This window comes from Camelus dromedarius, chromosome 13 (assembly GCF_036321535.1).
Source record: "Camelus dromedarius isolate mCamDro1 chromosome 13, mCamDro1.pat, whole genome shotgun sequence".
Taxonomy (NCBI): Eukaryota; Metazoa; Chordata; class Mammalia; order Artiodactyla; family Camelidae; genus Camelus; species Camelus dromedarius.
The window spans coordinates 10,218,474-10,239,943 of NC_087448.1; positions in this window are offsets into that span (position 1 = coordinate 10,218,474).

Genomic DNA, 21,470 nt, shown 5'->3' on the forward strand with positions numbered 1-21,470 from the left:
GAATTAAGGTCGGTGGACCATAAAGTTCCTCCGATGAACCTAAAGTGATCTAAAAATGCAAGTTCTCTCTTGATTTTTACGGGTGATTAAAGTACAAATCATAGGTGTTCATTTTACAGATGACCCAGGGTCACATACATGTATTCTATTTGACAGAATAATTTACTGCGGTGTCCCTTCTGACAATCCCACCAAGGTGGGCAGGACTTCTGTGCTCCCTCGCTCTCCCTTTAACACTGTGCCTCAGAGGAACTTGGGGGCTACTGTGCCCAAAAGGAAGTTACTCAAAAGATGCTTTTCCTCCAGGCCTTTGTCTTCCAAAAACCAGAGTTAATAGAGAAATAATGCTCTCTTCCTCTGCAGACACTAGTGGGCAGCGGAGCATCTTGGAGGCAAAAACAGGACAGTAGGAGGGATTTCTTCCAGGCTTTGGCTTCTGTCCCCAGCAGAAATGTTCAGATTTGGGAGGGCCACGGGAGGCTGGACCCTAACTGCAGGGCTCCCAGCCCCAAGGAAGCAGAGGTTTCAAGAGTCCATGATGGGTTAGGAAATGAAGATATCAGAGAGGGCACAAAACCCAGGAGGGTGGCCTTGCCTGTTCCCAGCAGCACATAGAACTTGTGACTTCTGTGGGGGGGTCTCGGAGGAGAGGAGAGACCTCGTAACAACGGAAATGTCATTTTCTTCCAGACTAGGAGGCCAGAGGGTTGGAAGATTTACATTAATTTAAGAAAACGGAGACTTTTTTTTTTTTGCACACCTGGAGTTTGTGGCCTAAACCTTATGCCAATGTTGCTTGGGTGTGCTGTAGTCGCTGTCACGAGGGTTGGAAGTGGCGAGGACAGGACTGACATAGGACTCTAAGTAGGGGCACTGGGCAGAAGTCTGGCCGGCTGCCTTGAAGCTCTTAGACTTGGCAGCACTTGTGTGTACTTGGAGGGTTGGCATTCCTGCAGTTTGGGGAAAGGATGCTATTCATCAGGGCGTTAACAGTAAGGACTGTCTTGAGTAGGACATGGTCCCCAGCTGCTGCCATTCCTGCTCCGCTTACTCGTTCCTGTTACTCTAGCGTCATCATCTCCAAGTTAGTTTTCATGGGTTCCACGACAGCTAACTTCACAACTGTTACTTATCGTGATGCTCAAATTGTTCCAGATTTGACCCCTGGGAACTCCTTGACGCTGGCCCCTCTGTTCTTTTGATATCCCCCGTCAGCATTTGAGCCGCTTTCTTACTTAGTAGCACAAGATATGTCCGGGTCATTTTGTGCCTTCCTTGCCCCAGCCCTGGAGTCAGCCATTTCTCCAAAGAACCTTGGTTCCTTTTCGTAGAGAGTGGTATTTAGAAACCAAGATCTGGGCTCCACATATGCTCGCTATTCCTAGTACGTGATTGCTTCTGGGCCCTCTGAGCAGATAGAATTAGGAAGCGTGTGTGTATGTGTGCACGTGTACTTGTGTGCGTATACATATATATATGCAGGGCTGTCCCCAATTCCCCTTTTTCAGCAGGGAGAACCTAGCTCTCATTATTGTAAACATACCCTATTCATTTGCTCCAGACTTGAGTACACAGACACTAACTGCAGAGCTACTGACCTATACCACTGCTGAATATTTCTACTGGCTAAATATTTCTTTTTAGGTTTTTTTTAAGGTAAAATGTACATAGAATGCAATGTGTACACCTTAAATGTGCAAGTCAATGAATTCTGATGAATGCATAATCCCATGCAATCCATACCTTTATCAAGGAAAGTTCTATCATTCTGGAAAGTTCTCTCATGTTTTTTGCAGTTACCACCCACAGCCCACCAGAGACAGTGTTCTGACCCCCTGATCATAGATTAGTTTTGCCTGTTCTGTAATTTCATATAAGAAGCATCCTACAGTACGTACTCTGGTTTTCAACTTCTTTTTGCTTACTGCCCTGCCTCTAAGTGTCGCTTGTGTTTCAGTGCTCCATTCCTTTTTGTTGCTGAGTAGGATTTTTATTGGATTAGTATACTATATTTTGTTTATCCATTCGCCTAGAGATGGGATTTTAGATTATTTCCAGGTTTTGGCTATAAAGCTGCTATGAATATTCTTAGAAACAAGAGAAAAAAAATAGCAGTTGCATTGGACAGTTTTTCTGCCCCCCTCCTCCTCTCAGCCCACCTCTCTCTCCAAACACTGCTTCAGAGACCTGCTTTGAGCAGGTGTAATCTGACAGCATCTCGCCTCAGTGGCACCACACATCTGGGACTTTCCCAGCGTGCACTGCAGTGCTCATGCATGTGGAAACATGAAGAAAATGCTTCCCCTTCTATCTGCAGGCAGATAATTCTGAGGCATGTTCTACCTGGCTCCTCAGGGGCCCCAGCAGGACTGAACTCCTGTTGCCCACGTGGTAAGATCACAGTGACCTTGAAATGGCTCTCCTGCCTCCCCCATTGCACTCTGCCCAGGGCCTCACTCCTGCTCCCCGAGATAGATCAGGCCCCCCAAAAACTGTCCACATGCAAGCTTCTGCCCCAGGCTCTGCTCCTGGGAGGAACGCAGCGTAAGAGAGCAGCTTCAGCACATTATTTAGGAACACATAGGCAAGTAGCAGACGCAAAAACTCAAAGTATTAAAGGATGGCAATGTTGCGGTGTTCTCTAACTTACTTGGAGACTGGAAAATTTCTCTTCTCCCCCTCCCCTGCCTCCTCCTCCTCCCCCTCCCCCCCCCCTCCTCCTCCTTTCTCTCTCATCACCTATAAGAGGCATTTCAACTTCAGAAATACTGAAAAGTACAAGATGATGCATCTTCTGTGTGAGTGTGTAGGCTGTCTGGTTGTTTACGCTCTGCCTGCTTCACTCTTGTGATTTCCACCAGGGCAGAGATGGAGTCTGATGTAAACACTTATAAAAGCATAGTCAGTGTTCAGCAAATGTTTGTGAATGAGAGGGTGATGGACAGCAATGAATGGGGAAGCTGAGGAAGCTGCAGTCAATTTTGGAGGAAGAACTCCAAGACATAGATACTTAGTAAAAGACTTGAAGAGGAAGGAAAAGCAGAATGAACCGCCAGGAACCTGAATGAATAAATAAAGTCACATGAGCGATAGGGTCGGGGCAAGAAGTAACTTAACCCTCAAGAGACCTAGGGAAGGGGGCTTCCCCTGCAGACCCTCCTTCACTGGAAGGTGAGGGAGGAGGGTCTGGTAGCCTCAGCAGAAGGTAATGCTTTTGCCACTAGCCCCTTCCCAGTATGTCAGAGAAAAATAGGTTCAAAAAAGATGAACTTCATGAGCATACTTCCTAATTAGCTTAGAGCAATTTTTCTATAAATCCTCCCAGCGCTGCTTCTATCCATGAAGGAAATTTGATACCTCAATTCTGGTGACACCACTTCCTAGACAACATACTTGGTTTTCACAGATTAAGATGATTACTGTGGGTTAATAGAACAATTACTGGGTCCAACGTCACGTTAATTAAGACATTTGTAAACAAAAAGAAACAGGTATTAAGACATCCAAAGGGTGGCCCCAGTAAGTGCACCTCAGTCTCATTTTGGAAAGTCTTGTTTGCATCCCAAGTTAAGACCCAGAAAAGGCAGCACATGCTTTGTGTAAGGAGCCAGAGGAGTGTATACATGGAGAGTAGCTTTGGAAAATGAGCAGGTGCTTTCCCCTCCTCATTAAGGAAATCAAAGCTGGATTTGCTTTAGACTGAGTAGAAAAATAGCCCAGAGTCCTTGTCCCATGCACAGGGCAGTGGTGAGGACTTCTGTTTATCAGGGTGAAAAAAGTCCTTATTGGATATAATTACAAACTTAACAAGAAAAGCCTGAGTTGTTCTTGTGGTTGATGTTTTAAGTGGAGGTTTAACCTCACAGCTCTTCCAGAAAACTATAGACAAGAGGTGTTAGGCTTGTGCGCTTGGGTAACAGATGAGCCAGGGGCCAGATGGATTTACTGGTTCAGGAATCTCAGCATCATTGATGTTTCTGCAGTGCAGTGGAGACCCACTGGGGGCTTTGGAGCCGAAGAGTGCATAATCTAACCTTTATTTTAACTGCATCACTCTTTTGAGAATAGGTCAACGGGCTAAGGACAGAAGTGGGAAGACGAACTGGGAGGCCACTGCAGTGACTCAAGGGAGGGATGATTGTGTTTTGGGTCTAGGGGTTAGGTGGGGGTTGGGGTGGGTGTGAGTGTACCAGGGAAGTGGTGAGAAGGTGTCGGATTTTGGATATATTTTGAAGGCAGAGCCACATGGGTCTGCTGGCAGATCAGATATGGGATGGGAGAGTAAGAATGAAGCCAGAGATGCCGCTGGGGTTCTCCACTTGGGCAACTGGGAAAATGGCATCACCTTTGAGATGGGAAAGGCAATGAGAGGAGCAGGTTTATGGAGAAGGATCAAGAGCTCAGTTTTGGACAAATTAAGTTTGCGATGCCTATTAGATATTAAAGTATAGATGTTTAGTAAGCACTCGGATATGGTCCAGACTCCAGAAAGAACTTCATTGGGGATATAAATTTGAGAGTCATCAACACTGAATATTGATCTTACCAAAAATTACAACACAGCTGTGATGGGAGGATGGTGGAAAGAAAAAGTATACATGTGCGTTGTGGCGTGGGATGCTTTATAAGAAGTGAAAGCTTCATCGTCTACAGCAGGAAGTCAATGGTTGATAGCTAACTTGGAAAAAAAAAAAAAAACAAGAAATAGCTGTATATGCATTATAAGAAGCAATCATCCCTATTACTTTTACTCAAGGTCTCTAAATTTTTCTTCCTCATCTTTGTTGGGTGGATATTTTTTAGAATTTATTTTTATTTATTAACAGCTTTACTGATATAGGACTCATGTACCATACAATTCATCCATTTAAAGGGTATGATTCAGTATCTTTTAGTATATTCCATCACTCCAACCAATTTTAGAATTTTCATTAAGCCAAAAAGAAACCCTGAACCCCTTAGTCATCGACCCCCTGTCCCTCTATCCCACTCCCCCAGCCCTAGGCAACTAATAATCTACTTCTGTCTCTATGAAATTGCCTATTCTAAGTGTTTCATATAAGTAGACTCATACAGTATTTGTCCTCTGTAACTGGCCTTTTTACTTCACTGTTTTGGGGTGGGTTTTTTTTGATCCTCCTACCCTTCTCCCCCAAGTTCTGTCCTTTAAAGCCTGTCCTGAAGTTTCAGGTTCTTTGGTTTCAACTTTGCAGAAGCCACTGACATCCCTCTTGAAGTTGTTCTTAGGAAATCCTGCCTTTGCTTGTGGCCCTCCAAGGCAAGAAGGTACTTCCCTATGACACCGCCAGTGATGGCCATCCAGCACTTTAAATGAATCAGAGACATTCTGCAGGAACCCCTTGAGTCTTCCTGGAAGTATCTTTTACTCTGCTTCTTGGAAGCTGGGGTGCCTGGGGATTTCAGCCTACACGCCAGACAACTTAAAGTTTATCAGGGGCATCTCTTCCCTGACTACAGACGATAAGGTATAGGGCTCACAGTCTTTAAGGCATTAGTCTGCTGGGACTCCCTATGCCTGGCAAAGCAATAAAGCTGTTCTTTTCTAATTCTCACCCCCCCACCAAAAAAAAAGCTAAGTTACAGAGGGCTTTTAAGGAGAATCTGCACTGCGTTTTTAATTTTGGATTAGAGTCTATGTAGCCTTATGAAGTCCTTCTATTCCTAAATTTCTCTTTTATGTTCAAACAGTGAAAGGGATGTTTTAACTTGAATTTTACAGATTCAGCAGCAGTGCTCACTCTATTTACAATAGCCAAGACATGGAAGCAACCTAAATATCCATCACAGATGACTGGATGAAGAAGTTGTGGTGTACACACATACACACACCCCTGTGCTCATGCAATGGAATACTACTCAGCCATAAAAAATAATAATGCCATTTGTTGCAACATGAATGGTCCTGGAGATCTTCATACTAAGTGAAGTAAGCCAGAAAGAGAAATATACCATATGATATCACTTATATGTGGAATCTAAAAAAAAAAATGACACAAATGAACTTACTTACAAAAGAGAAACTCACAGACAAAAAACAAACAATACCAGGAGGGAAAGGAGGTGGGGAGGGATAAATTGAGAGTTCGGGATTTGCAGGTACTATATATAAAATAGATAAACAACAAGCTCCCACTTTTTGGCACAGGGAACTACATTCAGTACCTTTTAAGGGCCTATAATGAAAAAGAATATGAAAAGGAATATATAGGTGCACAACTGAATCGCTATGCTTTACACCAGAAATTAACACAACACTACAAATCGACTATATTTCAATAAAAAAAGAAAAAGGCCTGTAGGTGACCTATGACAGCAAAACCTTTTTCCCCCCTGGCATTTGACACAGGATTAAAACAGTGTGGAACCTGTTCTCAGCACATCTAGGTGTATCAGATGATGTTCTTCCAATGCAGTGGCCTTCATGTGCAGGGTATCGTCTTCCTCATAAAACAAAACAAGAAAGAGCTTTATTTTCCATGCTTACGACATTCAGATTTTGAGCCTTCATCCAAAGGGGTTTCTCTCAAGCTTTCAGAGCTTAATTTATGGCATTCTGAAAAAAACACATACACGTCTTTAATGCTTGAGGGCTTTTTATGTGCATTTATTATATGAATTAACTAATTCCATGAACTGAGAAATAGTCCTATTTGCAATGCAAATATAGCATTGATACAAAAAAGGACAAAATCAAATGAGACACTTCTTGATTTAAGATACTTAAAAAAATAAGGTTGTCAAATATTTCCTGTCTTAAAAGATACAATAAAGATGAAAGTTAGACAAAGGACAACAGTATCTTAAACCATAGTGTAGAAAAGGAAAACTATCTAGAATACACTTTATTCTAAGAAAAATAGAAAGTTGTTGAAAGGCTTTTGGTATGTGAGGGATGCGATTTGTTTTGCTGTGTGAAGAATCTGTCAGAAGGAACAAGAGTCAAAGCAGGGAGGCCAGATGGAGAAATTACAGTAGTTTAGAGAGATGCTTCTCAAATATTGTGTACATGCAAATCACACGGGGCTCTTAGTAAATACAAATTCGGATTCAGTGGGTCTGGAGTGGGGCCCAAATCACTGCATTTTTAACAGGCTCCCAGGTGAATAGGATGCTTCTGCTCATGGACCACACTTGAGTGGCAACGGTTTAGAGCAGCACAGTCACAGCACAGATGGAGGGAATGGATGAATTTTAGAACAATGTAGAGGATAGGATAATGCAGCTAACTGATTAACCAGGAGAAGGAGACGCAAGGGCCAGGGATTTTTGAACAAGTGGGCTCATGTGATCAGATTAGTCAATGCTGAGAATGCAGGAGGAGAAGCAAGTTTGCGATGGGAGATCTTGACCTTGGCAAACATGAAAATGGAGATCACAGGTGGATAGTTGGATTTGTAAGTCTTGAGCTCAAAAGAGAGGGCTGGAGATACATATTTGGGAGTCATCAGGATAACTAAATGGTATAATGGACCCAAGGAGGCAAAGAGGAGTGAAAGGATGAGGGGCTGTGGAATAGAGCCTTAAGAGCTTCCAGGATTTAAAGGTTTGGTAAAATAGGTTGAGCCCACTGGGGAGACTTAAGAAGAAGAAACCTGAAAGGTAAGAGAAACCAGGAGAATATGTGATACAGATGCCAACAGAAGGGAGGGCTTCAAGAAGATGGCATAGATGCTAAAATGAAAAGATAAAAGACTGTAAATTGCCATGAGATATATCTACCTAGGTCACTGGTGAATTAGTGCAGCTTCTGCAGAGCAGTGGGGATGTATTTATTGGAAGGATCTGAGAGGAGGGGATAAGGTCAGGAAGTAGAACACAGTTCTAAGAAGTTGTTTGTGGAGGGAGAGAGACAGTTGGGCTGGTAGCTGGGAGGGTATGTGGGATCCAAGGAAGATTGTTTTTATATGTTTTAAAATAGAAGAGACAATAGAATGTTTAAATGCTGATGAGAAATACTGAGCAAAGAGAAACTGAAGATGTAGAATTGATAGAGAACAAGAGATAAGATAAGGTCACTGAAGAGAGGAGGACTGGAGGAAATGGACTTAGATGCGAGGAAGAGCATGTACCCTCTTATAATGGGAAGAGAGGACCGGGGCCAATGTCAATAGGTTTGTAGACCTGGAGGTGAGATACTGAGGGATTTCTCATCTGACGCCATCTGTCCTTGGTGAAGCAGGAGAGGAAGCCATCTACTAAGAGTGATGGACCAGAAGCTGGGGGCTGAGCTGTGAGAAGTATGGGAAGAAAGACCACTGAGAACAGCAGAGGTGGTATACAGGGGGTGTTGGGGCCCCAGTTGAGACTGGTGATCTTAGGCCTGTAACCTGTCCATCCTGCAGGGAGATTTACCCCAGATGCTCTGCTTCTTGGTGGCAAGAAGAAGATGGACATTTGGTTCATCTAGGCTCAGAGATTGCTAGGTGGATATGCAAGGAAAGTCCAAAGAGATACAGAGTTTAGTTTAAGCTATTGGAAAGAACATTCTGTGGATTATCAGGCCTGGCACACAGCAAGGTTCCCAAGAATTGTGTTTATTATTACAGGAGAAGAGAGACAATTCCTTGCCTCCTCCGGCCCTCTGTGATGGCAGCTTGACCACCATCACTTACACAGACAACTCCAACCACTTTGTTCCCAAGATATTTGGACAGAATGTGGAGGTGCTTTTGGAGGTAGATGTGATATTTTTAATATATAATTGGTCATTTTTTGGCTATTTTGTGTCTCCACCTCATTATTATTCAGGGACAATTATAAAGTCTCAGAAATTGGGTTCTTTGTTCAGACGTTCAGTTTACTCCTGGAGTAATGTTATGTGCAGCTAATTCTGAGTTTCAACAAATGATTCCACTTAAGAAAAGTAATCATCAGATGAGCCGTGGTATATAATTTATTATAATCATAATAATTTTTTTGAGATTCCTTATGGAGAAAATCACATTTTTCTAAATATAGTTGCACTTAAGGTCTTTTTTTTCCCTTTAAATTGGTTTATTACTGTTACTAGTTTGTAAGGATTGCTTTTGGTCTGCTAATCCGAAAATTAGAAGTTTCTATAGAAGAAATAGATTTCAGCATAAAGGTCACATTATGAATGACTAGTGACAAAATCAGGAACATGTTTGGGTACAAGGAATTAGGAAGTTGGGCAAATAATACTGCTTTCTTAAGGCTGAATTTCTTCTTCCAATATTAAGAGTCTATAACTACACTTTAACTCCAAATGCTAGCCACTAGCCACATGTGGCTACTGAAATTTAAATTAATTAAATTAAATTAAATTTAAAATTCAGTTCATCAGTCACCCAGCCTTGTTTCAAGTGACCAATAGCCATATGCACCTAGTGGCTACTCTACCGGGCAGCACAGATACAGAACATTTCCATTATTAGAGAAAGTTCTACTGGACAGCTCTTATCTATAATTCTAGTCTTTTGTTGTTGTTGTTGTTGTTGAGTAAAGGTAGGTTTATTTAGAGATACATCAAAAGGCAAGAGAAAGGCCATGAGGTGTTGGGTTTGGGTGCTCAGATTAGAGTAAAAGTAGGTACACACTCCATAGACAGAGTGCGAGCCGTCTCCAAAGAGGGAGAGAGACAGGGTGGCGGCGAGGCGCCTATAATTCTAGTCTTAATACAGTTGCAACAGAGGGAAGATGTTAAGATGCTTCCGGAAGCCATCATGTTATAATTTTCCACTTAATCACACTAGGACAACATTTCTAGAAGACACCTACATCTCACCTGGCTCAAAGGACCACGAATGAACTGAAGCAAAGTGGACCTATTGTAATGAAATAATCTCCGGGTAATGGAGAGACACTATATTCTAGACCCCTCCCACTTTCCATCCCTCCCTGCCCTTCTTCCTTCCTTTCCCACATTTTTTTATTGAGTGCCAAGTCCTGAGTCAGCTACAAGTCCTGAGTCAGCGACTGGCATAAAAATAATTGGACCTGTCCATTTGATCAGACAGGAAAATAGATGATGATAATACAGGTATCTGGAAAGAAATATGATAAAGGGATCCTTGGGGTTCTGTGGAAGTCTACAGGAGGAAAACTTAACCATAATAGAAGAGGCAATTAAAGGCCAGTGGTAAAGGATATTTATGAGTTAAAATGGTTTACAGGTCTGAATGTTACAATTTAACCAATTAATTATGACCCTGTTAAAATGCAACAATAAAGAAAAGAGAAATTTGAGCAAAATTAATAACAAATAGTTTTTGATATTATTAGCGTCACAAACTCTCTGTGGTATGCACAATTTGCAGAGGTGCTACTAAAATGTGAGAATGGTTCTCTTCATCCATTCTGAAGGGTTACCTGTCTAATTTCATCTTTTTGGTTGCTTCCTGCTTTGTATTAAAAGGACAGTGAGTTGATTCTGCTATATAAGTCCCATTTCCTTCCTCAAGTGCACTTCTCAAGACTTATCACCCTTTCAATAAATGTTGCATCTCAAATCTCTTAGTTTCTCAGACCAAAATCTTTGGAGTTATTCTTGACTTCTCTGTTTTTTCTTACATTCCATGTCTCTTCCTTTAACAGATTCTATTGCCTTTGCCTTCAAAACAAATCCAGAATTATATCACTTTCCTGTAGAGCCTGTAATACCTTTTCAGTCTAAATCACTATCGTGACCTGGTGAGGGAAGAGCTAGGGTGTTCTCATGGTCTTTTCCCACAGTGGCCTTTTCACCATCAATTCTCTACTCAGCAGCAAGAGAAACATATTTAAAACTAAAGTGAGATCCTCTCATGTCTCTGTTTGAAACTCTCCAACAGCCTGCCATTTCACAAAGATAAATTTGAAAGTTCTCATCATGGACCACAAGTCCCTACATGATTTATTCCAAGTTATTTCATCTCTTACCTTCTCTCTTGCCAACTCATACTGCTCCTGCCGCCTGACCTCGTGACTTCAGGCATGGTCCAAGCACACTCCCTCTTCCGGGATTGCTCAAGTCCAAAAACCGACATGGATCACTCCCTCACTTCATTCAGGTGTCTGTCCAAATGTCCCAAACACAGAGGTCTTCCTTGTCCATCTATCCTTCCTAAAATAGTGCACTCTGTACCACAATCTCCGCCATCATTCTTTATCCTTCCTCTGCTATGTTTTTCTTCGCTGCACTTACCACCACTTGATGTCTTATATGCTTGTGTTATAATATTTGTCTTATACAGGTACTAGAGTATAAGCTCCATGAAAGCATAGATTTTGTTTTGTTTACCCCACTAGCCCAGTCCCTCATTCAGAGCCTGACCTATGCCTATACAGTTCATAATTATAAATGAAGGCGTGAATGGCATTTATTCTACTCTATCACATTTCATCTATAATTATATGACCTCTCTAGACTGTGAAGTCCTGAAGACATGATTACATATTATTCCCAGCCACCAGCCCACTATGTGGAAAGTAAACTCACTATAAAAGAAGTTCTCTGAATATATCTCCCTCCCTCATATGGAAAACTGTAGGATCATAGACACAAAATGAATCTTAAGGCGTATTTGGTCCACAGCCATGCCATCAGGGAAGACTACACTTAACACATACTCTATTTTGAAAGGCCACCAGGAGAGAAGAATCCATCATTTTCTCTGTTTAACAACTTTTAGTCCAGGAGATTCTTTCTTAAGCCAAATCTAAATCTCATTTTCTTTTATTCTGATATCAGAAGAATTTTAATAAATAAAACTGGTCAATTATGCCTCAATTTAAAGAAACAAACAAAAAACTGGCAAGTATTTCTTTTCTTTTTTTCTTCTTTTTCTCTCTTTTCTTTCCTTTTCACAAGGAATCCAGGATCATTTTAGAAAAAAACAAAGAAAAGAAAAAAGAAAAAAATTATCCTCAAAGATAATCTCTATTAATAGCCTTTCTTATTTACATGTGTGTATACATATACGTTAATAATAAATATTTTACTGATGCATAATACACACAGAAAGAAGTATAGAAATCACAAACAGCTTGATGAATAATTCAAAGTCCATAGACCAGGGTAGCCACAACTCAGGTCAAGAACTAGCCCTCCTCATTCCCACATTATTTCCTTTATTCTCTCTAAATTTAACCACTGATATCTGACACTGTAGGTTATTTTTGTCTGTTTTTAAACTTCATACAAGTGGAACTATCTAGTTAGTACTCCATATATGCTGTATTCTTTTGTGTCTGCCTTCTTTACTCAACGTTTTGTTTTGAGCTGCAGTGTATACACACACTACACAATTTCTCTATTGAATCTCTCTTTAGTTGTATCTAATCAGCTTTTAAATTCACCAATTTTTAAAAAAAATTTCAACTATATTTTTTATTTCTAGAATTTTTACTTGATTTATTCTTTATAGTTTCCAGTTTTCTAGAAAATTCTCCATCTTTTCAATTTCTTGAGTATATTAGACATATTTATTTTAAGATTCATTTTGATTACTTAGATGTCTCCTGTGAGTATGTTTCCATTGTATATTTCTTCTCTTGGTTTCCTGTCAAGTCTTGCCTTCTTGTATGCCTGGTTATATCCTATAATTTCTCTTACACTAGTCCTGGTTATTTTTTTAAATTGAGGGCCATACATTGTTTACAAAAAATTATAGAGATGGTTTGAGACTCCAAATGATGGTATCTTCCCCAGAAAGGATTTATGTTTACTTCTGGCACAGAACAAGGTTAGGGCAGAACATCTTAAGCTAACTCATTGAGCTGATTGGAAGCCAGACTTACTCCTTGTGGAAGTTCAGCTATTTCTGATTCACCCTTGCTCTTAGGAAGTAGTGCTTTGTGGTCCCAATCAAATCAAACAACCAAAATTTCTGGGTTGTTTGCCAGAAATTCTTTTCCCTAGAGGGCACTGGAATCTCAATGTTGCCTGCCTGGCCCTGTGAAATTGCCAAACCTCTCCTTTGCTCTTTTGCCACTAAGTTGCCTCTTTCAAATTAGCAGTTGCCTCAAGGAGAAAAGCAGCTTCAAATGCCAGGTTCACCTCCCTTGGCTTCCCTGTCTTCTGGATCTTGGCTCCACAAATTGTCTTGCTAGTCCTCTGACAGCCTCAATCACATGGGATTTTTTTTTTCTTCTCCATTAATTCATCTATTAATTAATTTGCCTAGCTTTTCTAGTTGTTCTTCATGGCAGGATTATTCTGAAATAATAATGAGTCATTGTGAGCCATTGCCAGAAGCAGAATTCTACATATAGTCTAGTGAAAAATGTTACTATAATATACTTACATTCCTATAACTTTTCTCACTTATCCTTATGTGAACCATGTATATCTCTAATAAATATGCCAATATTAATTTACACAATAATTTAAAACCACTGTATAGAATTTATACCATTCCATGAGTTAATGATAATTTTTTAGACAAACCTTTATAATTGGGCATTTCAGCTGCTTATATTTTTTCTCCACTATAAACAGTCATATGATGCTAGTCTTCATATACACATTCCTAGGTAGTTGTAATTATTCCCTAATTATATCTTGAAATAAAAATCTTTATTTTATTTGAAATAAAAATTTAAAAGTATGAATATTTTGAGGTTTTTGTTATGTATTACTAAAGATACCTCTAGGAAAATCAAACCAATTTATATTTCCACCAGCTGTGTGTAAATGCCAGTTTCCCTATATTTTTACACACTTTCTGAGCAACAGAATTTTAATTTTTAAACTTGCCTGTGTCTGACATAAATAAACAAATATTTATTAGGCGATTCTTCTGTTTCCCCATACCAGGCACACTATTGGGATTATAAGAAAAACAAAAAACAGAACTAAACTTGGACCCTGACCTTAATTTTGACCTCATGATTCTTCATAGATATGCTATAATTCTTTTTTTATTATGAACATTTATTGGTAATGTTCCTGGAAGGCCTGAATCCTCCGTATGGAAAATGACTTCCTTGTGTTCTCACCAGTTATATATGTTTTTCGGACCCTGCCTTTATCTTTAACTGCAATCATGTACGATGGATTTATTTACAATACATCTCCCAGGGTAGCGCCTTGGCCTCAACTCTAACCTACCCATGTGGCGTGACTGTAGTTTCTTTTTCCTTCTTCCTGTACTTCCCTAAACTTGTCCTGCTTGAACTCTATTCAGTGGTCTGACCACTCACCCAACTCACCAAGGTCACTCATCCAGATGAGGGTTCAACAAACCAAGGCCCCAGGGACAAATCTGGCCTGCCACCTGCGTTTGTAAACAGCATTTCCTTGGAACACAGTGTGCTGGGTTATATGCACATTGTCTGCGGGTGCTTTGCTGACACCACAGTGGAGCTAAGTAACTGTGACAGAGGTCGTGTGGTCCACAAACCTAAAATATCCACTGTTCGGCCCTTTATGGGAAAAGTCTGCCAATCTCTGACCCATATACCTTTGTAAGAAGATTTGAACCTAGTAAGAAAGATTTTCCCCACCACCAGATTAAGCAGCTGTGCAGAGCAAACCTCCAATTCCCCGACTCCAGCAGGCATAGGGCTCTTGTCTGCTCATTTTATTAAGGGTACAATCCCTCCTTCCCCCGTGAAACTATCCTCTGTCTCTGAATTCCTTGATCTGAAGCTGGCTGAATTGTTACCTCTCATGATGTAGGACCTGGGTCATTGGTAGACTTTGGACTCAGTAGGTACAGGGGATGAAAATTCATGAAATCCACATCTATAAAAAGAAGCATAGCATTTATATGGTTCACTGGCCTGGAGACAAGAGGGTGCTCCCCACCAAAGTCTACTGGCCTGGGGCTCTGGATGCCTTGGCACTGCCCAACTGCCAGAGACTTCAGGCATGGACCTCTGCCATACCCGTGTGCCACAGCCCAGCACTTAGGAGGCTGTTGGTATAAAAAAACCAGAAAAGGGGGGAGGGGAGGGTATAACTTGGTGGTACAGCTCATGCTTAAATTAACATGCAGGAGGTCCTGAGTTCAATCCCCAGTACCTCCATAATTAATAAATAAATAAATCTGAAAAAAAAGACCAAAAATGAAAAGGTCTTTAGATTCAAGGACCCTGACTAAACATGTTTATGGCTTTTGATCTCCTACTCAGTTTTCAAGGGCGTTATGTCACTAGGGCAATCACAAACCTGTGACTATTTAATTCCCAAAACCACGGTTCCCAAAATTTGCCCCAAGGGGCCCTGAGTACTGCAGAGAATTTATAGAGGCTCCATGGAATATTTTAAAATTTCTAGGAAATACAGCAATATGAAACATCTCTCAGACACCATACTGACAGGGAGCGTGTTTCAATATGAGATGATGCTATGTCCTTTTCAATGGTGTCATATATCTGCAAAGCAGTTGCTTATATTTTTGGCAGATGCTATGATAAAAAGCACAAAAATCAATGTGAAACAAGAACTGAGGGTGGTGATGCCCAATCTGATTCTAAGATTTGCAAAGTTGCGTAGTGTCCAACAGGAACACGTGTCCTCTTACCAAGTAATTGTGATGACTTAAGAATGAAATTAAAATACTATCATTTCCTAATTTACAGTATCATTTCTTCAAATGGCTTCTAAGTTATGAAGACAGAAATACTTAAGTTGTGTGTACCTAGCTTCCTAGTTAATTAATTGCTAGGTATTTCTTTTGCCTCAGAGACGCCATGGAAAATTAAGATATGGAGGGTGCTGTAAAGGAGAAAGTTTGGTACCTCTGCACTAGGACAATCCCCAGGATCCCAAATCCTAACCAGTATGGCTTTGGAGAAGAGGTAAGTACATGGATGGATATGTGTAGGTTGGCTGTACCATGTTGGGGCGGGGGGGAGGCAGAAGAAATTGTATGTATGGTAAAGAGAAGGTGTGTGTGTGTGTGTGTGTGTGTGTGTGTGTGTGTGTGTGTGTGTGTGTGTGTGTGTGTGTGTATGCTCGTGATGGGCAGCCCAGGAGTGGAATGTATCAGGCCAAGAGTCTTTTTTCCGTTGGGAAACTGCCCCTTCCACATAGCATGCTATTCGGATTGGACTCTGCCACCTCTGCGTCTTATCCTCTGGTCACAAGGATACACACACACAAATTTGGGTTCCTCCACTAGTTGTGGCCTAGGGGCACTGGGTAAGAGAAAGTCACTGTCTCTGGAATTTCAAGGACCATACAGAGTGACTCTTGACATCACACTGAGAGAACGTATATGAGGATGAAGCCTTGCAGAGGTTCGCAGGAGTGACATACAGAGACAGCATTCTGATTTAATATTGAACCCATCCTCCTGGATTTATCCATGCCTGATTTAGCCAAGCTTGGATTTTTGTCTCTGAGCTAAAATTTCCCTTTTGTGCTTATGGAGGTTTGAGCTAGGTTTCTGTCACTTATTCAAAGAACTCTGACTAACAGTCTCACTAACATAGCTTCTTAGGAAACCAAATAAATCTGGGCCAGAAAATCAAGGTATGAGACTACATGCTTATCTTTCTGTAGGCGACGTCTTGATGGCAAGGTGGCATTAGGCCTGTATTTTCACAAGGACTTCAAGGATCCTTGGTTCTGTGCATTCTGGAGTTAATGTGTGCAACTCACCAGTGCATGGTACCTTTGTGTGGTTATACAGTCTTCCTTAAGCATCTAATTCCCTCGATCTCCTTGCAGTGAAAATTAAAGTCATTTTCTACAATTTGTCTTCCTTGTCAGAAAACAGGGCCAAGGGCTTTTAAGAACTGGTGCTGCAGTTCCGTGACTGTAAGACGGATGACATCACCCTTCTGGGGATGATTTCATTTATGCCCTTTCTGGATACATCTGAAAGCAAACCCAGCCTCAGAGGAGAGGGAAATACTCACACACAGAACCTGATAAGTCTTTGTGTACTGAAGCCTTTATAAGCTGATTGGCAGGGTCAAGTGGCCACTATTCAGAGGGTGATGAGCCCTGTTAATTGGCTCTTTGCCAGGCAAAACTGCACATGAGAATTCTTCTAGTGAGCCGGTTCCAGTGAGGCCCCCCTGAGCGGCCTAAGCTTCCCTCTTGTGAGCCCCTAGAACTGTCCCACCAGGAATGAACAATAAAAAGCCCCCTGGCCTGTTGGGGGCTCAGACTCCAACCCGCCTGGTCAGCTTCACCTGCATGTGCAGTGATACTCAGTGGCGAAGGAGGCACAGGAGAGAAAGACAGATCCTATTAAAGAACAACCTCTTGGTTGAAATGAGTGCTTATTACTTTTGATGTGCTCCTTGAAAAATACTCTGAACTCTTTTCCCGTACGTTTTGCCATCCTTTCCAGACGATTCCTTCTAATTAGAAATATTTGAAAGCACCTGCTTCCGCTCTCAGTTGTCCAGTGATTGGAGGTTAGTGTTCTGGTTTCTATGCAAGATAAAGTTTAGGGACTACGCCCAAGGAAATATGAAGCAATGCCTATGAGCAGAAACGTGAAATGTGAAGTGGGTAGAAAGGTCCCCAGGCCCTGGGAGAGGAGAAAGGAAGTGCTCCTGCGTGGAGCTGAGCCTGGAAGAGCCAGTGAAAGAGGGTGATCAGAAATGCATACAGAGTGAAAGGAGTGTGTTGTGGGCTGAATCCTGTCCCCTTGCCCCATTTCTATGTTAAAGTTTTGATCTGAAGTGTCTTAGAATGTGACTGGATTTGGAGACAGGGTCTTTAAAGAGGTAATTAACATGAAGTCATTAGAGTGAACCCTAATCAAATATCATGAGTGTTCTTACAAGAAGAGGAGATCAGGACACACACACACACACAGACACCCACAGGTACAGGGGAAGACCGTGTATGAACGCAGGGGGAAAATGGTCATCTGTCAGCCAGAGAGGACTCAGAAGAATCCAATCCTGCTGACACCTTGATCTTGGACTTCTAGCTTCCAAAACTGTGAGGAAATGAATTTCCGTTGTTTAAGCCACCCAGCCCGTGGTACTCTGTAATGGAGCCCAAGATGCAGGATGCACCCAAACTGACTTAGGGTGACATTGCTGTGAGACCGTGCCCTCTGAGTCTCACACCCCAGAATCAAACTTCATTCGCCCCATTCCTCATTGTAGCTGGATCTTTTCTAGGGCTTTAGCATATATTTTCTTGCTGTCATCTCATCCAACTGTGACGAGACATGCTTCTTCATACTGATCTGAATTATCTGTCTTCCTCTTTTGTGTCTTCACCTGCTTAACATGTGTAGAAATTTGTTAAGCCTTCTGTTAGTTACTTATCCGAGCTACTCATATTCCTCTTTAAAGTTCACCATGTAAGTCCCTTTCTTTAATCTGTAAATTTAAATTGCTAATGTGCTTCTTGTCTAGCTGTTCTTTATAAAGTGGCATTTGGGGGTGTTTATCTTTTCAACTCAGAAGGAGAAGTGAAGGGACTGATTGTTGAATTCTTGTTTTCATCTGAGCTTTTTGAGCTCTGCTGAGAAGACGAGCTGGCTTAGGGGAAGTCAATACACAAGGGTTCTATATTTGGAGGGGTATGCAAATGTCCTTTGTGGTCCCGAATATATGTGAGAGCACAATTCATTGCCCAATTCATGTCTTTAAGTCAACACAAAAGACAAAGAGGGTCAGGGGATGAAAATAATTCCATGGGTTAGTAAGTATCTCCATGGAGACCAGAAAATGCATAATCTCTATGGAGACCCTCAAACTCTCTCCTTCTGAAACTACACTAGTGTATGATCTGTTGTAATTTTAATTGAGGGTGGAGGGAAATTGACAAGATGAAGAGGATGAGAGGATAATCCTGTTCTTTCCTTAGTGGCAATTATGGCTATTGTGACTCTCATTTCAATCAATTGGTATTGTAAAATTCTGAAGTTAGGATTCTGGGAGACCATGTACCCAGGATAGAATGAGGCATTGGACGACCCAGTTGCTTATATGCCCAGCACTGAAGGAGATGTTTGACATAAGTTGGCTTTCCAAAAATGTGTTCATATCTCTGGTGAATGCAACGAACAACCAGGCAGGATCTCATCATTGGTTCAGTCTCTGCTCTGTCAATTATCTCTGCTCTGCTAAAACAAAGGGAGAGGGCTACTGGTGGGGGAATCCTGGGTAATGTGGGTAATGTCTGCATATGACCAAGTGGAACCAGTTACTCCTATTTTGCTTCTTTCTTCTCTTTCAAAGAGAATACTGCTCAACTGTATAAATATGGTCAAAGGAGGAAACGAAGTTTAGTTGTGGTGAGGAGATAAACAGGGCTTAGGGAAACAGACCAGCTAATGAATGCAAGTCACTGTATCTAGATAGATTCTGTCCTGTTGTGACCTCCACGTTCCTAGCCTCACTAGCCTCTGGATACAAAATGGGACTCTGAATACTTTTATGCCCAAACCATTATGGTCCAATGCCCCTGTGGCTCATTGGTTGGAAATTACCCATTGCAAAGTGGGCCCAAGGGTTCTTTGAGTTTCCTATTGTAATGCCTTAGATCCATCCCCAAACATTTCTGTCCACTTGTCCTGTTTCTTTCTCGTCTTACTGCTATGTTATTGGCCTGATGGCTGACCCTAAGGGGAGACCTCTTAGCATGATCTCTATTGGTTGTCGACTGACTGAAAAAAGTCATCAGTTCCAGGGATAGCCACTGCTAAATCCTTGTGTATGTACTTCCAGGTTTTCTCTATTTACACATAAAATTATATATATGTAAATGAGGTAATTTAAATATAATTTCATATATATGAAGTAGCTTGAGATCAGAGTGTACACACTGCTTTATACCCTGCATTTTCTTAACAATATATAATGCAAATATTTTTCCCTGTTACTAAATATTTAAATACATCATCATGCTAAATGACTGTATGAATATACTATAAGTTACTTAACAATCTCTGTTAGACTTTGAATCTGGTCCCAGTTTCCCCATAATCATAAATATCACTGCACCACATATTTTTATATCCATTCTTCTGTCCTTCTCCGTTGTTTCCTTAGGATGTGTTACCGTAAGTAGGAATTCTGGGTTGAAGATGTTGAACATTTTTAAGATTCATGCTCTTGCCTGTTTTGCTGTCCATCTCTTCATATACCCATTCTTGAGGTACAAAATTTACACAAGCTGGTGAGCTCCTCGGTATCAGGGTGCATGCTTTTCTTAACTTTGTATTTGCTGCATTCTCTTCACAGTACTTTGGGGTGGCAGGGCTTCACCACGCAGTGACGATGCTGCACTAATGATAACCATGGAAGTATCTGAAAGCATCCTGGAGGACACCAAGGAAAAACACACATATTTCCAAAGGGAAAGCAGGGATCGCATGTTAGTATCTCACTCCTCGTCTGACCCAGAGCGCCCAAGAGGGCTCTGTGACTGTAGTGGCGCTTCAGAGAATAAACACGCCATACTTTGGCGGGGGAACTTTTAGTCTCCTCCAAAAGTCTGTAAACTCTCAGGGGCTCATTTTTGTATGTCCAACCTCGCCCAGCCATGGTCCAACTTGGTTATTCACAGGCATGAATAAGATACCAGGGTCCTAACACTCTGAAATGCAGATCACTTCAGTGGCTGCCACTGTGTTTGTCGTTGTAAATAAAACACAATTTTCTGAAGGCAGAACTGACTCATGCCTTCTTATTTCTTTCCTCTGTAGTTGGAGAAGTGATTAAAAGGTGGAGGCAGCCGAAATAGCGGGAGAGGGCCAGGGGAAAGTCTAGACAAGGTTTCCTTCTATTGTCTTCCCTTTCTTCTTGCCTCTCCCTCCCCCATTTTTTCCCTTCTCGTGGGTGGACGCTCCCGCCTCCGTCCGGGCCCCAGAGATGGTGGGGTTCAGCCCTCTCACTTCTTAGCTACGTTTACAGCGCCTAGCGTTGCAAACGGGGTATTTCCAAGTAGCCAAAGCACTGGGAATTAACAGCTCTCGGCCTCTCTCCTCTCGGTTTCCTCCTTGGGTTGGTTGGAAACTTCACCCAAACACCGAAGAAGCTCCGCCCCGGTAGTTTTGAACCGGCCACTGGCTGAGGCCCCGCTGGGCACTCTCCCTCCCATGGTCCCCCTGCCCTAGACTCTGCCCTCGGAGGTCGCCTGGAGCCCGTTTCCCCGGGGCCAGGCGGAGAGAGGCGGGCTTGCCTGGAGGGCTAGGGGGAATGTGGCAGAATAAGAGTTGGCGCTCACCGCTCCCTCGCCGCCCAGACCGCTGGGCACCCGACCGGCCCAGGCCTGGGGGGAGGGCGTAGGCACGCAGCCCACCCCCGGCTCCGACCGGCCCCCTCGGCGGATGGGGGGCGCCCCAACTGAGGCCCACTCCCCGCACCCGCTCGCGCGCCCTCCTCCCCACTCCGCCCCGCCCCGCCAGCTGGGGCGGGGGTGCAGCCGGCGGTAGACGCGCGGACCTCCACCCGCCCCGGAGGCGGCGGCGCTGGCGGCTGCGGCCTAGGGCGCCTGGCGGCCGCGAGCCTCCTCCCCCTCCCGGAAGCGCGGGGCGGGGTCCCCGGCCGGGCCGCGGGGGCGGGCGCGGGGGCCGGGCCGG